The following is a 17,993-nucleotide window of genomic DNA, read 5'->3' as shown; positions in this document are numbered from 1 at the left end:
ATTAATTCCTTGAGGACCTGCTCCATGATTTTTCCAGGGACTGAGGTAAGGCTGACTGGCCTGTAGTTCCCTGGATCCTCCTTCTTCCCTTTTTTAAAGATGGAGAGCACATTTCCTTTTTTCCTTTCATCTAGGACCTCGCCCAGTCACCGTGAGTTTTCAAAGATAATGGCCAATGACTCTGCAATCACATTTGCCAACTCCTTTAGCCCCTCAGATGCAGTGCATCCAGCCCCATGGGCCTGTGCTTATCCAGCTTTTCTAAATAGTCCTGAACTACTTCTTTCTCCACAGAGGGCTGGTCATCTCCTCCTCATACTGTGCTTCCCAGTGCAGCAGTCTGGGAGCTGACCTTGTTCTTGAAGACAGAGGCAAAAAAAGCATTGAGTACATTAGTTTTTTTCCACATCCTCTGTCACTAGGTTGCCTTCCTCTTTCAGTAAGGGCCTGTGGAAGAAACAATATCCACTTTCAGGTTGGAAGCAACAAAATCAGAGACAGCTTTATTCAAGCAATTTCAAGGGAAGAATACAGCTGGCAGAGAGCATCTCTGCTCAGTTTCTCCAAAGTACAAACAAAATCACACAAGTTTATACTCCTTGTGACATGCATTAATTAAAACATCTGCAATTTATTTAGATTATGTGCTATCTATTCCAGTATTTTCTCACTTTCTCTTCTCTAAATATCGTTATCTCAAGGCTAAGTCACTCTGACTATTCTGCTGTCTTTCACTCGCTTCTGACATGGGCCTTGCTTCTCCAGGTCTCTCGATATTAGGCTAAGACTTAGCTCAACAGCTGCTCTGTCTCTGCTATTAAATGGCTGCACTTAAACACTGTCTTCTTTCTCAGCTTCCACAGGGCTCACTCTTTCCTTGACTTTCTTCTTGTTGTTAACATACCTGTAGAAACCCTTCTTGTTACTCTTAGCATTCCTTGCTAGCTGCAACTCCAAGTGTGATTTGGCCTCCCTGATTTCACTCCTGCATTCCTGAGCAATAGTTTTATACTCCTCTCTGGTCATTTGTCCAATCTTCCAATTCCTGTAAGCTGATTTTTTGTGTTTAAGGTCAGCAAGGATTTTACTCATAAGCCAAGCTGGTCACCGGCCATCTTTACTATTTACTAATATTTAAGTTGTACTCTGTGCTCATTCCTGATTTAAAGTGAGTCCAGGTCACAGAGCGTCAAGCCCCTGACATCCCTCACCAGGAAGGAGTTGGTTGGGGATGGGGAATGGGGGCATATGCATGAGCCTGTCCCTCATCACAGTAATGAGGTAGCTGCTATCCCCAGGCCCCTCTCCTAGGTCTCATTCCTGTGGCTCATCCAAAGCAGGGACACGTATAGCAGCCTCTTGCTAATGCAGGATCGTGAATCCCAGTGTTCCCTTTCAGCAAAGCTGTTTTTAACCATATGTGAAACTCCATCCATTTGCAGACAGTCCCTTTCCCTGCACTGGGCTCACCTACCTCACTCAGAACAAGGTTTGGGACATTTGCAGACACTGGCTTGAATTTAGTGAACAGCCATTGTACTCTGCGAGGAGCCCTGAATTTCCAAATGCGCACACCGGCACACACACACACACACACACACACACACACCCTGATATTAACAGATGGTACCAACACACTCATCTTAATCTGTTCACATGCCATAATGCACATTAACAAATGCACTCCTAGTAACGTGTGCGCACACACTTAGGCCCAGATTTTCAAAGGTATGGGTCCATTGCTCCATTTAGCAGTGCTAAGTTCAGGGCCAGATTTTCAAAGGTATTGAAGTGGATAGAAGTGCAGATAGATACCTAGTGGAATTTTAAAAATCAGCCAAGGGCCAGATTTTTGTGCCTAGTGGGATTTTCAAAAGCAACTTGGTGCCTAACACACATAGAAATCAATATGCCTAACTCCCATTCTAAGTGCCTAACATCCAAAAGCAAAAATTTAATGCACCCTCTCATTTTTCTGCAATTTCACTAGCCTAAAGTGACAGCAAAGTCTTTGTCAAATAGAAAAATTACAATAACTAGCAAAGACACCTGCATATAATAATGTGCATGCCAGCTCGCCCTCCCCCACTGCTGAGTAACATACATTCACAAGCAAACTCATACAAAACAGACTATGTTTGGGCTAGGATTTTCAAAGGTAACCAAGGGACTTAGTTCCTTTGGATCTTATCCTGGTCCCACTGAAGTTACTGGGAATTTGCCCTTTGACTCAAGTGGCACCTTCCTGGTTAGAGCTGGACATGGACAAACTGAAGTAAGATGGATTATCCTGACCAGAATGCATCCACACAGCAATGATCTGCCGAGATCAAGACATTATCAGGAGACGATGGGGCAAGAGGGATAAATGAGGGCCTGGGCACAGTCACTGACTTTCAGCTTTCTCCAGGGATGCTCCACCCATGCTCAGCCCCACCCGCACTCCACCCTTTTCCCCAAAGCCCGACCCTCACACCACCTCTTCCCCCACTGCCCACGAGGCTCTTCCCACCCCTGCTCCTCTCCCTCTTCCAAGTGCCTCCCACCTAACAGCTGATCAGTGAGCAGGAGGCGCTAGTGGGGACAGGAAGGAGCTGATTGGCAGGGTCCGGTGAGTGCTGAGCACAAACTATTTTTTTCCATGGGTGCTATGGGTCTGGGTATGTGGATATGATCCATCTCTACTAAAATCACTTGAACTGGCTAATTACCCCTTAGCAGGGTCCACAGAGAGGTCAGGAGTGAATAGGACCTGGCATATGAATTCCCCTGCCCACTTTGAAAGTGTCTTATACAATTCAAGGCTGAGCCTGCCCAAAGGGGACAAGTAGTGCCAGCTGGGATGGACTGTTTGCCGCGTTCTGTGATTGTTGGTGCAGGAACCAGCGAAACCAAATTCTGTTTCTTGACTAAATGCATGGGGTATTTTTTTGTTATTTGTTTATTGTTTTTTGAAAACCTATCTGCTTTCCCTCATGGTCCCATTCTGCTCTACAGGCTGGACTCCCTATCCAGACTACATCCCCCATGATGCATTGCAGCCATTGGACTCCCATGATGCACCATGGTTGCTTAGGAAGAAGGAATCCCATGGTGCAGATGTTGTCCAGTAAGGGAGCCTGTCCTATAGCTAGGCTTGGCTGAATTTGATTTTAATGTTTTAATAATTTCCATGGATAATATCAATGCTTATTTTTAAGTGTTTTTCTATTTTTATTGATTTAAATTTTCACAGTTGCCCAACATTATAGGGACTTAAGACAATGGACAAAGCAGTTTAATTACAGTAGCCACTGAGATGTAAAAAGTTAAAAGCTTTATACTATTAACACACAAATTGTAAAGTTAACGTGTCAAAACACACACACTCATTAAATACCCATAAATCAAATTCTAACAAGTTTTCAACAAGTGTTTTTCTTACTTTGCCTTTCTATAAATTTTGATGATTATCAGTTGAAATAGTTTTCTTTGGTGTGCGTGTGTAGTGTGAAATTGACATTTGCTGACACTTACTGATAAAAATCTAATCTTTTGAAGCCTAACCATGGAAGAAAATGTGGCCATGAGATACCACAGTGGCATTTCCAAATAGACGTTTACATTTTCAGCTGAAAGTTTGAGTTTTAGCTGAAAATTGTAGGGGGAGGGAGCTTGTTTGTTTGTCTGGCAGCCATTCCAAGGCTCAGTCTATGACTGCAAAGTTTATCCAACACCTGCAGCCATTCCAAGGCCTGCAGCTATTCCAAGACCTAACCAGGACATACAGCTATTCCAGGGGCTAATTAAGGCCTGCAGCCATTTCAAAGCCTAACCAAAGCCTACAGCCATCCCAAGATGTGACTAAGCCAATCTAAGGCCTAATCAATGTCTGCAGCTGTTCCAAGGCCTAACCAGGGCTGGCATAAAATTCAAGGCCTAGCCAAGATCTATAGCCATTTCAAAACCTAATCAGTGTCTATAGCCTTCCAAGGTCTAAATATGGCCTATACCCAACCTATAACCACAGCCTGCAGCTATTCTGATACCTAACCAGGCCTGCATCCATTCTAAGGCCTAATAAAGACATGCAGCCATTATACAGGCTAAACAGGGTCTGCATCTAGCGTGACCACATTTGAAATGAACCCCCACCACAAAGCAAGCCTGCCACAACCACAACCCCCAACTACAAGGCAACTCTGGAACCCCTCCCCTTCAACAGCCACTTACAGTATCTAGAGAGCTAACACATAAATATGATTAATAACATCCCACAACTCCACACTCTTGCATGGTCAAACCCTCTCTCTCACATACACAGACACACACACACGATGCAGCTTGTGTGTTGGTGGGCAGACAACTTCTGTATTTTCAATCATTTTTATCTGTTATCGCTTAAATTGTGGAAGTTGGAACACTGCAGCATCTTTAGCTGGACACAGAAACTTTAAACATTAGCTGTCCAAGTGAAGTGTGATAATAATGCAAGTCTTTAGAACCACATAAAAAAACCCCAGCAGATTAAATTATTTTTCTGGCAACTGGCAAATCTATAAAAAAACAGACAGGCCGATCAAATAATGGCCAGGTGGTAATCCTATTTGCAGCCTTTCCAAGCTCTAGCAAAGGCCTGAAACTATTTCAAGGTCAACCAAAGCCTGGTGTCTTTACAAGGAGTAGCCAAGCTTTACAACCACTGCAAGACCTAACCAATGAGAATGGTGAATTTCAATTACCAGATACATTCATTGTTTTAGTTTAAGGACAGAAGGAATCTTCCAATCAGATCATCTGACCAGCTCAGTATCACAGGCCATATATTTCACCCAAATTTCCCCAAGCTGAAAAGATAAATAATACTCAAGACATTGTCAGTGGATAGGAAATGTGGATTGGTTGTACCCATGGCTGGGATCATAATTCAGGCTACTTTCGATGCCAGCCCTGAATTCAGTCTTCAAGGCCTTGCTCTCTGTTTGTCTTATTTTCGCATTTTATTTTGATGAATTTCAGACAGACATGGGACAGAGAAATTAGAAATATATTGCCTTGGGGCCTCTGCTTCTGAGCTGTGCAGAGCTATAGAGAGCAAGTCCTTTAAAGCCCTTAAAGAACAAACAACAATAAATCTTTCTACAGCACCAACACTGGCTGATGGAGCATGGAGTCCCAAGCCCGCTGCACACAGCTCATTTTGTGGAAAGGAATGGGTGTCAATATTTTGGTCACTTAAGTCTCAGTGTCTGGGGTGAAAGGGTGTTAGAAAGCTGTGCCTTTGGTATCTACATACAATAGCAGTAAGGGCATCGGAAATCAATAGAGAGATTCATTGCAATGACACCTTTTCTTTATTGACCTGAAACAATCTTGAAGGAGGAGCAAAGACACCATACACTGTGAAAAATACACTCACGTCCACCAAGTAAGTGTCCTGCACTCATTTAATCTGGGATGTATTGATTTAGTGGTATATTTATTCACTTTTAGTGAGGAAAAGTATCAGGAGAAATTCCAGTGAAAGTGTAAACTATTTCCTGGTTTTAGTGCCAAAAAAACAACAATAGCCCTCCTTCTTGAACGGAATGTGATATGACAGACAGGAAAATTCATTTTTCCTAACTTTGATCCCATTCAAATAAGGGGGACAGTCTGTTCAGTCAACAGACACAGGTGTCAAGGAGAACAGATTTCCTGGATTTTGTTTCTGTGTAACCTACCAACAAATCATTCGGTCTCTTCAATCCAGTGTTTCTCAGGGAGGTATTGATACTAACTTGATCTTTCCTCTCACTGAAACAGATTCAATTTGACCATAGTTAAGCTGCTGGTGCTCTGAGACCACTGCCTGTCATGCCATCCAAAATGGTCTAATTGTTTGTGCTACCCTGTCTGAATCCGTCTGTTGTCTCTTGTCTTATACTCAGATTGGAAGCTCTTTAGGGCAAGTACTGTCTTTTCATTCTGTTTTCACAGTGCCTAGCACAATGTGGTCTTGGGCCATGACTTGGGCTCCTAGGCACTGCTAGAAGAAATAAAGAACAAAAAGTTCTGACACATTTACTCACAAAAATACTGGTTTCCTTTGTGAATAACCCTATTGGAACTACTTGCAGAATAAGGTACTACTCAATGTGATGAAGGGTTTTAGAATATGATTGTAGTGGGGTGAGCACCCGCTCCAGCCCTGAAGGGGTTGGAAAAGCCCTGCAGAGGGCTGGAGCTCGGGAAAGGAGCAAAACCCTAACTGACTGGGGGAAGTGGCTGCAGCTGGGACCAAGCCCCAAACAGACTAACTGGGCCATATAAGAAGGCCATGGCAGCCAGAAGCTCAGGAGTCTCTCTCTGCTTGTAGAGAGGGAAGGGCCTGGCTGCTAGAGAACTGAGCAGGATTCTGAGAGTAAAGCAGGGCTGGGGGAAGGCTAGAGGAGCTGGGGAGCTCCAGCCTGGAAAAAACCCAGGCTGTGGGCCTAGCTGAGGGCCTAAGACCAGTACTGGGACTGCAGAGGGGCAGCCCAGCTATAGAGAGAGGCAGCAGGTCCCATCCAACCTTGCCTGTGATGAGTGACATATACTGAAGTCTGCCCCAGGGAGTGGGGCTAGATGGTGACTGGCAGTAGCCTTACACTGAGGTGAGGTGGGGTTAGTGGGTGGGGGTTCCCCTGGGTGGAGAGACCTAGAGTGTGGGGGTACTGCTGGGGTGGGGGCAGCAACCCAGAGAAAGGGGCACTGGTGTCCTGGGAGGGGCACGGAAGCCAGTGGTAAGGTGGATCACCAGCCTGCAGGGAGCATTCCAGGATGCTGAAAGAGCTAATTCCCATGGACAACCAGCAGGAGGTGCCACAGGAGTGAGTCCACTCCCTTACAGTAATCCCAATATGATTCTGAAGTCTACCATTGGGAAAATTAATGTACATGCTAACTGTGGGTAAAGTGAACTGAGAGGCAAGGCAGATGAGATAATACTTTATTCGAGTAACTGCTGCTGGTAGAAGAGACAGAGACAAACTTTCCATCAACCAAGGCTGGTCCACACCTTGTCTCCTTCGTATCCTGGGAGCAAGACAGCTATCTCAACTGAAACATTCCTGGGTTTGCATTCAGTTCATTGGGATTTTGTAAATACAATGTGGGGAAACAGCAAACAACAAATGAAAAATAGAGCCACTTTGGTTTAGAGTGATGACAACTCACAGGCACTTTGCAAGAATGGGAAATGATAAATCTCTAATGGAATAAACAAACCCAGTCTCTGTTCTGTATGTGGAGCAAGTGCATTTGTCTCACAAATTTAACTTTTCCTTCTGATCACTGATCCAGCCTACAGGTCTCCATTTTACAAATAACTTGATTTTACTGTTCAGTTGTATCTCCTTTGAATTCATCATGAAACTATTGAAACTAGAACATATTTGAAATATTGTGAACATTATTTTAATTTTTTTTTAAACTTATGGACTCATTTGTTACTTTCTGCAAAGCTTAAAAAGGTTAGGAATGGCAAACAGGTTGCTCTCAAATTATGTGTCTTTGCTGTGGTGGTAAAAAAAATAAATAAAAAACATAGCAAAGGTTTTCAGCCCTACCAGGGTCATGTCCCTTTCTCTCTACTGTGTCCATGTGATTATCTAAGACATTAATTAGGGCCAGATTTCAAAAGGTATTTGGGCACCTAATGGGATTTCCCAAAATATGTGAGCCCTAACTCACAATTGAAGTCAGCGAGTTTTGTTGCTGAGGTGGATTTGAAAATCCCACTAGACACCTTAATGTCTTTCAAAGTCAGGCCCTACCCCTAGAATGTGCCATGCCAATCACATGTCCACAGGAGATTTGAAGTATGAGACATTGAGCCACACTGAATAATACCTACTCAAAAAAATCACCCATTTCTCAAATACCAAGTAGTGTCTCAGCTGTAGCTCATCACAGCTCACCTGCCCCGGTTCCAGCTCCAGCGATCAGACACAATAAGGGGAATGAAAAGCAAGGCATCTCCAAGCTGTGATTCTGCTCTGCCTTCCACTGCCTGTGCCCCATAATTAACTCCCACCTCCTCCTTTCCCTGGCAGACTTTCACATCTCCCCTCACAAGCTCAACTCTACATGTGTTCCATGAACATACATTGCAAGTCTTAGCTTGAAGAGAAGGACTGGCTTTGCAACATCAGTTAGATGAATGTGCACAGAATTGTGTTTGGCTGTCACGTCGCGAAATGGAGGGCATAGGAGTGTGTTGAGATACAAAACAGTGTCTGATTCTCAGAGAATAATTGCGGGTAGGGGGTTGCAGGAAGGTAGAGGTTAGACTTTCCCCTTAATTCATTATTAAGTCTAATTATCTGCAATAATTAATGTAACTAAGAAAGCATAAACACATTTTTAGAGCAGTATTTTTCTGAATGTGAAGCATTAAGACCACCAAAAATGACTAATTAAATGTACACAGATGCGCTAGAAATTCTTAAATTGTGACCAATATTGAACAATTATATTTAATGGAACTGTTTAGTAAGTACTTACTCCAAACAACAAGATAAATCAACGCAGTCTTCCAAAATCAAATATTTTATTTATTATTTTATCTACAGCAATGCTGTCAAGGTATGATTCCCCACTCTGAACCTTAGCGTCCAAAAGATGGGGTACCTGCATGAACCCCTCCAAGCTTAATTACTAGCTTAGAAATGATAGAGCTGCCACCACCCAAAAATATAGTGTTTTGGGTCACTTTCTGGCCCCCCCAAACCCTTCCCTGGGGACCCCAAGACCCAAAACCCCTTGGGTCTCACAACAAAGGGAAATAAACCATTCCCTCCTCCTTTCTTCCTCCCAGATTCTCCCCTCCCTGGGTAACACTGGGAGATCCCTGTGATTCAACTCCTTGAATTTTAAAACAGAGGGGAAATTCACCTTCCCCCCCCTCTCTCCCCCTCCCAGACTCTCCCTGAGAAAGAAACAGTGATCCTAACACAGAGAGAAATCAGGCTTTTCCTCCCCCCTTCTCTCCCACCAATTCCCTGGTGAGTGCAGACCCCCTCCCCTTGGGTCTTACCCAAGAAATAAAAAAAAATCAATCAGGTTCTTAAAAAGAAAAGTTTTAATAAAAGAAAGAAAAAGTAAAAATTGTCTCTGTAAAATCAAGATGGAATATGTTACAGGGTCTTTCAGCTTATAGACCCTAGAGAGAATCCTCCCCCCAGCACAAATACAAGTTGCAGCAAACAGAGATACAATCCTTCCAGCGAAATACACATTTGCAAATAAAGAAAACAATCAAAAGACTAAACCGCCTTTCTAACTGGTACTTACTAAATTGAACAGAAGAGGCTGTTTCAGAAAATTGGAGAGTTTGTATACGTCTGGTCCCTCTCAGAACCTAGAGAGAACAAAAAAAAAAAAACCCAAAAAGCACAAACAAAGGCTTCCCTCCACCGAGATTTGAAAGTATCTTGTCTCCTGATTGGTCCTCTGGTCAGGTGTTCCAGGTTTACTGAGCTAGTTAACGCTTTACAGGTAAAAGAGACATGAACCCTTAACCTTCTGTTTATGACAAATGCCATATAACCAATATATCTCCATGTTTCCATTTACAATGTAGGTACTATGCGATGTGCATATTGAATTATATTGTATATTTACAAGCAGTTATTCTCCTGAGGCTTTGCATATGTCAAGTGATGCTCTACGTCTATTAAAGAGGATCATCAAGCTCAATAGGAGGAACATTTTCTAATATTACAGGTACATTTCTCTGTCATTATCCCACTTCAGCAGCATTAGTTGTATCTCCTTTCTTTATGTTAAATACTTCAGCTGTACATTTGGTGTTTACATTGTTACTATTTAACCAAACAACAGAATTTTCATAATCAACATAATCTTCAACTCCCTCTTTAAACATCAACAAGTTGAGCCTTTGAATTCAATTTTTATTGCTCTTCTCTGAACTCAGTCCAGAGGCAGAGGATGAAGAGAACAGGGCTGTACAGGTGTCACTGAGGGCAGGGTGAGAAGGGGCTGGGGTGCACAAGTGCAATGAAGCTTGAAAAATAGACAAGAGGATTGTGCTCATGACAGTGCAAACATTTAAGACAACTTGTGTCTAGGTGTAGAAAGATCATGGTCACTTTGGCTTTGTAAAGTTCCAATGTCTTCTCTGAGGCATATAAAAGTAAAAGAACATAAGAATGACCATACTGGGTCAGACCAAAAGTCCATCTAGCCATATCCTGTCTTCTGACAGTGGCAGTTGCCAGGTGCCCCAGAGGGAATGAACAGAACAGGTAATTATTAAGTGATCCATCTCCTGTTGACCAGTCCCAGCTTCTAGCACACAGAGGCTAGGGACATCATCCCTGCCCATCCTGGCTAATAACCATTGATGGACCTATCCTCCATGAATATATCTCACTATTCTTGAACTTTGTTATAGTCTTGGTCTTCTCAACTCCTCTGGCAAAGATTTCCCCAGGTTGACTGTGCATTGTGAGAAGAAATACTTCCCTTTGTTTTAAACCTACTGCCTATTAATTTCATTTAGTGACCCCTAGTTCTTGTGTTATGGGAAGGAGTAAATAACACTTTAATTCACTCTCTCCACAGCAGTTTCCCTCTTCTTTGTAACCATTTACCTTACCATTCCCCTTGTTCTTCCCTCCGCAGAATGTACCTGAGACAGGAAACATCCAACCAAACCATCCTGACTGAGTTCCTTCTCCTGGGTTTCTCCGACATCCGAAAGTTGCAAATTTTACATTTTGTGCTGTTTCTAGTGATTTACCTGACAGGTCTGATTGGGAATCTTCTCATCCTCATAGCTGTAGCTGTGGACCGCCACCTGCACACCCCCATGTACTTTTTCTTGGGCAACTTATCCTTCCTAGACCTCTGCTATATCTCCGTCACCGTCCCCAAGTCCATGGCCAATTCCCTAACCAGTGACAGACACATCTCTTTCTCCGGATATGTTGCCCAAGTCTTCTTGGTGATCACCTTTGTTATTACTGAGATGACCCTGCTTGTGATCTTGGCATACTACCGGTACGTTGCAATCTGCCATTCTCTTCATCACAGAGTCATCATGAATACAGACACCTGTGCCCAGATGGCAGCTGGTTCTTGGATTGGCAGTGCGATCTATGCAGCCTTTCACACTGGTAACACCTTTAGGTTGTCCTTTTGCCAGTCCAATGCAATTGGTCAGTTTTTCTGCAATATCCCACAATTACTGAAGATCTCTTGCACTGATACTCACCCTAATGAAACTTTGCTTCTTGCCTGTGTTATATTCTTGTGTTTCATGTGCTTTGGTTTAGTTATTGTGTCTTACACTCACATCTTCTCCACTGTGCTAATGATCCCTTCAGCGCAGGGTAAGTCTAAATCCTTCTCAACCTGTCTGCCACACGTGATTGTAGTTGGTTTGTTTCTTACACCGGAATGTTTACGTACATGAAACCAAATTCAGGGTCTTCTACATACTATGACCTGCTTGCTGCTGTTCTCTATACCGTGCTTCCTCCAGCCATGAACCCTCTTATCTACAGCCTGAGAAACAAGGAATTTAAAGAGGCTCTAAGGAAAATAGGAGACATGAAGAAAATATTTTTTTAATAACTCCTAGGAACTAATCCCATCTTAGTTTGAGGAGCCATAGGTTCAGAAGAAAGATTTAGCGAAGAGTGTAAGAATAACCAACAGTGAGCCGGCATTTGCCTGTAGACTTTGGGAGAGGGCAAATGGAAGAGTTACAAGTAGAGTTACATTCCCAGATAATGATTCAGAGAGAGACTCTATAATCTCTTGTATGACAACATGAGAAGACAGGGGATCTCTACAATGTGGAGCACAGGGAGTCCACAACTGAGGTTGTCTTGATAGAAAATACTGTCAAATTCCTGGACTGCCTGGGGTAGTTCTGACTGTTCCCTCACTGTGAGGTCTTGAAATTGAATTCTAAATTATTCTTGGAATTCAAGATATGGGTCTTTTCCGTCCAAACCTACCCTAGATCCCGCAACATCTATTGACTCTAATTGTCTCCATGAGGAGATTTCAGGACTCCTAGTGTTTCTTCGGGTGCCATCTTTCCTGGGAGGATAGGTTGCATTTTTCATATTTCGCAGTGCAGTGAGCATGGATCAGGATTAACAGGAAGAAGAGCACTGTGTAAATTCAAAAGCTAGTCTTTCACCAGTAGAAGTTGGTCAAATAAAAGATATTACCTCATCCACCTTGTCTCTCTAAGAAGGGATAAAGAGAGATATAGCTTGTATGGAGTAACCCAAGTGGCTCCAGTCTGTTACCATGGGATAACTAAGTACTAAAGGCCAGATAGTTGCCGGTATTTAGGAACCGAGTGGGACATTTAAAAGCATTCAGGTGCCTAATACCCATTGATTTAAATGGCAGTTAGGTACTTAGATATTTTTGGAAATCCCACTAGGCACCTAAAGACTTAAAAATATGGCCCTAAGTCATTTCCATCTGAGAGCAGTTCAATAAGCCTGATGTCTCAGCTCTGATATGAACTCAGGAGGTATTCTCATAGAAATGAAAATGATGGACAATCAGCCATACTGGGTGGCCTTTGCCAGTCATTTTCCTAGAAACTCAAACACCACACAGTGCAGGACAGAATGCCTTGGGAGAGACTATATTCCTCTTTCAGCACTGGAAGTGATGTCTCCATAAGGGAGTTTGGGGGTCATGGGCAGGGCCATCTGGTGGAGCTGCCATGGTCTGTGTTACATCTGATGTGTGGATACTGAGAGCACGTTCATCCTCCAGGGCTGTCAACTCAGCACAACAAAACCAAACAAAAAAATTAAAAAGAGAGCTAGAAAAAGCTTTAATTTAGTTGTCTGTCAGATAGTCATACATCAACATCCCCTCATTCACTAGAGTTGTTGCCCTTATTTTACTGCATCCTCAGAAGTGGCTGTGACCCTGGGGAGAAGAAACAGTCTAAAGTTTGGCAGAGAGTAAAGGGAGTGAATTATTCGTTCCACCCAGCTTTGCATGCCATTTGTTTTAGGGGAAAATGCTGCAGAAATGTTTGCTGTCTTGCCTTGGGTTCTGATTGCCAGTGCTTGAGACAAATTTTCTCCCTGGGAAATGGGCATTGGAGTTGGGATGAGATTCTTGGAAAAGGACATTCCCCTGTGTGCTCCGTGGTTCTCTTATTTGGGGACTTGAGCATATGTGTAAAAGTAAATCACCCTGAGAATATATCACTAGTTTCTCTCCCATTGGAAACCAATTTGTAAAGCTCCAGGCACATACAACCACTTGGCAGCAGCGGTGATGGGGGAGAAGTGGTAGTGTCAGAATGGGACGCTGGTGTCAGAAGAAAGGGAAATAGCACTTTGAATTTCATTTCACTGTGGAAATGGTGAGGAGGAGGAGAAGGGAATGGGAGAAAAAGAAGAATAGAGGGGAAAGTTCATTGCTCTGGGATAGAATTTTCAAAGATTGGAGGTTCAGTTCCCAGTGAAGATAATTGGCGCTGTGGACTCAGCTCTCATAGGTCTCTTTGAAAAGCCCGGGCATCAGATGGTCATTCAAGTTCCTCTATTAACTTCATTAACAGCAATTGTCAGTCCATTATCTGTGTACCAGGGTGCAGCTATGCATTACTCCTCAGGCGAAACTCCCATAGAAGATAATGCATGTTTCAGGTGACTAGAAAATGAGTAGGAGCTGCAGGTTGACTTATACTCCAAAAACCTTAGAGTGACATCTATAGAGTTTTACAAACCACAGCAGCTTCAAAGCCCAGGTCTACAATCCAGCCGCAATCCAAGTCTTTATGTCTACACAGCTTTTCTTAGCACCTTAGTGTGACCCCTGTTATACTGAGTCTATAGATCCAGATTCAAATTTGCTTCCATACATTTTAACACAAGAGTATAACTATTACTTGGGATACTTGGGGGAAAATGTCCATCCTGAATTCTTTGAAGATTATGGTGAGGAATAATAACCTCCAGATCTGCAGATATGACCCCTATGAGGGTTATAGACAACTACAAATTCTATCCTGAGTATGATAGAAACCCCTAAAATTACAGCTGATCAAAAATTTCCTGACACAAAGTTCAGAAAATGTGATTTCATCTCAACTGAAACTCTCCAGGGGAAAATTCCAGTCTCACTGATTGTTCACACTGTTGTTGTAGTTGCGTTGGGCCAAGAATATGAGAGAAACAGGGTATGTGGAAGGTAGAAAGTTTAAAGCTTCACAGAGCTCTTCTTCAGGTCTGGGGCAAGAAAGTAGAGTGTCTGAGCTAAATACAACTTGGGACCAATTGTTAAGCATATGTGGTAATCAGTATTGCCAGCTCCAAATGTTCAAAAATTGTGAGTCAGTCTCCCCAAAAAACATATCAGCTTTAAAATAATGAGATTACATAAAAATAGAGTTGGTGTTTTTATTTGCTGTCTGCTTTTTAAGTCTTTAGAATGCACTGGGGTCACGGGTTGAAGCTCTCCCCCACAGCCACACATACTTTTTCCTTTAAGAATGAAGGCTGAAGTCATCATAGATCCACTTGACTCCAGGAGATGGGGCTTTAAGGAAAACACTAATGATCATGAGATAAGACAAAATCATGAGATCTGGCAACACAGGATAATGCATGTTGGAGGAGGCCACTTGAAATGAAAAGGAAATTTGGGGATTAGATTGTTATGCATAAGGTGAATAATTAAGGGTTTTGTTGCAAATTTTTGTAATGAGCCATAAAGTCAGTGTCTCTGTTCAGTTCAGGACCCAGGCTCTCCCACTACCATTATATCCCCACTGACTGTCCAAGCAGGGCTGCCCAGAGGGGGGAAAAGCGGGGAAATTTGCCCCAGGTCCCGGGCCCCATAGGTGCCCCCACTAGAGTTTTTCAGGGGCCCTGGAGCAGGGTCCTTCACTCAGTCCAGGGGCCCTGGAAAACTCTTGCAGGGCCCGGGCACCAGAGCTTCTTCCCCTCTGGGTCTTTGGTGGCAATTTGGCAGTAGGGGGGAGTCCTTCCGCTCTGGGACCCACCGCTGAAGTGCCTCAAAGACCCATGGCTGGGGGCCCTTCCACCCCAGGACCCGCCACCAAAGTGCTGGGTCTTCAGCAGCAATTTGGCAGCGGGGGCCCCCTGCAGCCAAAGACCCCAGGCCCCCTGAATCCTCTGGGCTGCCTTGGCTCTGTGCAATGCTCAGTGAGCAAGAGTATGAAAAGGAAAGATTCTCCCCCTCCATAGTGCTTGTAACAGGATAATGCACAGAGTGAAGCACTCTGAGAGGAGAAGCAAAGGTCCTGAGCTCATCCAGGGAGTCTGCAGGAAAAGCAGGAATTGAACTCAGAACTCATGACACACAAGCTCAGGCTAGCCCATCTGCTGATGAATGAACAAAGTTGATTGCATCTCATGGGGTCTTTCACTAGGGTGCTCCACTCTGACCCAACAGACATGGCAGCGGGAAGAAGCTGCATCCTTACTTATATGAACACAGGAAAATGGGGCCTTGCATAAGTTTTTCAAAGTGATTAGTGATTTGGGGTCCCTCAAGTTGGGCACACAAAATAATGGGACACCTTGAAATGAGCCTGATTTTCAGGACAGATCCTCAGCACTTTCTATGTATCAAGACCCTTTAAGGAGTCTCAAGTTGGACACCCAAAATCTCCAGTCACTTATGAAATTTTAGGCCAATGTGCTAAAAAATACCCTGGCTTATTTTGGGTGGTCTGTATTAAGTTCCTTTTGAGCATGAGAACATACCGCCCAAAGTTGTCTGTTATTTACAAACATTTACATCAAGATGGGCAAGTCCTTGATGCAACTTGGAGAATGGTTTCCCTCATTTAGGAGCAGAAAGGCGCCCTCTAGGGAGAGGCTGAAATGCAGTGAAGAGTGGGATGGGGTAGAGAGATGGGAATAGTGGATTTAGTGCAGATACAGAGATCCTGGTAAGAATCCTAGTGCCATAAAAAAATAGGTCAAGATGTGGAATAGTGAAGAATCAGTGAGTTCATTCTACATTGGAGTAATATTAATCAGTTTTCTATTTTTACATTCTGCAGCATGTTATTTCAGCTATGATTCCATAGCACACGGCAGAATCAATTACATATTTCTCCAGAGGCCCATGGGGGCAATGACATTTTGGGGACTAATTCAACCCAGTGAGGGCCTAGGACACCTCTGCCCTGCAACCTTGAGTGCCTTACAATGCCCTGCTGATGTAGCTCCCACCTAGGCTGCTCACAAAATAGCCACTTGCATGCAAGTCACACCCCATGGGTCTGTGTATAGCTGCACTCTGCCACACAACCTGGCTTATGCCAGCCTTAGTTACCACATGGTGGGTGACCCCAATATGCTCCCAGTCCTGGACTTCCCACCTGCTAAAACTGTGTATTCTGTACTGCATTGTCCAGCCCTCTCCCAGACAGTTCAGATAAGAAAGGTCTGTTGTCCCAGTAAGGGAATATACAACAATCTGCAGTCTGGTGTGGGGGGAGGATTGTAAAGGGGCTACACTTACAGCACTGCAGCATCACAGCTGCATCAGCGTAGCTGCATAAGTGTTGCACTTAGCAAAGATGCTACCTACGCCAACAGGATAGCTTCTCCCATCAGCACAGGTACTCTGCCTCCCTGAGAGATGGAAGCTATGTCAACAGGAGAAATCCACAACCCTGAGCGATGTAGTAGCACAGACATAAGTTTGTCCAGTGGACCAAACCTCAGATGCAGATCTGTTTATGCCAACCCCCGTTCCTTGCCAAAGAATGGCCACTTGATAGGGGATGGCTCATCAGTTTTGATGACACCTGGCCAGGTGTCAGCTTGTTCTTGGTCTTTGAGAAACAGCTCTAGTGTATAGCCACCTGACCGTGCCTCCACATAGGAGCCACAGGGCTGTAACCCCCTTCTGCACCCCAAATCCCTCTTCTCCAGCCCCACATCAGAGCCCACACCCCCAGCCAAAGCCCTCACCCCCCAATACACCCCAATGCCCTGTCCCATCCTGGAGCTCCCTTCCAAACCCTAAACCACTCATTTCTGGCCCTACCCCAGAACCCACACCCCTGGCCCTGAGCCCATTTCTCCTCCCACACCCCAACCTCCTGCCTCAGCCAGAGCCCACTTCCATACTCTGAACCCTACGGCTCTACCCCTCATGCCATAGCCTCCTCTTTCACCACAAACCTATCATTCTGGGCCGCACCCCAAAGCCTCCACCCCTAGCTGGAGCCCTCACCCCCTCCTGCATCCCAATCCACTGCCTCAGCTCTGTGAAAATGAGTGAGTGACTGAGGGTGGGGAGAGCGAGAAACAGGGGGAGGGGTGATGGAGTGAGTGGTGGGCGGGGCCTCTGAAGAGGGGCAGGGTCGTGGAGGAGGGGCGGGCAAGAGTGTTCAGTTTTGTGCCAGTAGAAAGTTGGAACATTTCTGTCAGTAGATAGCAAATACATGTTTATTTTACTCATGACTGGGATTATAACTCAGGATGCTTGGGGTACAAGCCCTGAGTTCAGTCCTCTAGACCTTGGTCTCTGTCTTTGTTCGCACTTTATTTTAATGAACTGCAATAACACATGGGATGGAGAAGTTAGATTTTGCCCTGGGGCCTCTGCTTGGGGCCTTGCTCTGTGCAGGGCTCTGGAGAGCATGTCCCATAGTCCCTGGAAGAATAGAACTGGATAAATCTCCTTCCTCAGCCCCAGGAATTTTTTACTGATAGTAGAGGTGTGATGACAGATTTTTTTTATTGACCGTGAGGTTGGAGGAGGAAAGACACCATATATTGGAAGAAATCCACATACATCAGCACAGTAAGTGTCCTGCACTCCTTGAATCTTGGCTGTATTAATTTGTTGGAAATTTATTTAATTTCAATGAGGAAAATTAACAAGACAAATTCCAGTGAATACGTAAACTATTTCCTGTTTTTACTGCTAAAAGAAAATCACTTTCTTAAACGAGATGCATTCCTTTAAAATCATTATTTTTATTGTAT

The 17,993-nt window shown here is 44.0% G+C and overlaps 1 pseudogene; it reads left to right on the top strand.

Annotated features, from left to right (window-relative positions):
* Positions 1-6,585: 6,585 nt before the first annotated feature.
* LOC127040849 (olfactory receptor 14A16-like) lies at positions 6,586-11,598 on the top strand (annotated as a pseudogene).
* The last annotated feature ends 6,395 nt before the right edge of the window (positions 11,599-17,993 follow it).

This window comes from Gopherus flavomarginatus (genome assembly GCF_025201925.1).
Source record: "Gopherus flavomarginatus isolate rGopFla2 chromosome 11 unlocalized genomic scaffold, rGopFla2.mat.asm SUPER_11_unloc_1, whole genome shotgun sequence".
NCBI classification, from domain to species: Eukaryota; Metazoa; Chordata; order Testudines; family Testudinidae; genus Gopherus; species Gopherus flavomarginatus.
Note: the sequence above shows the minus strand (reverse complement) of the source record. Positions and strands in the feature narration are given on the sequence as shown.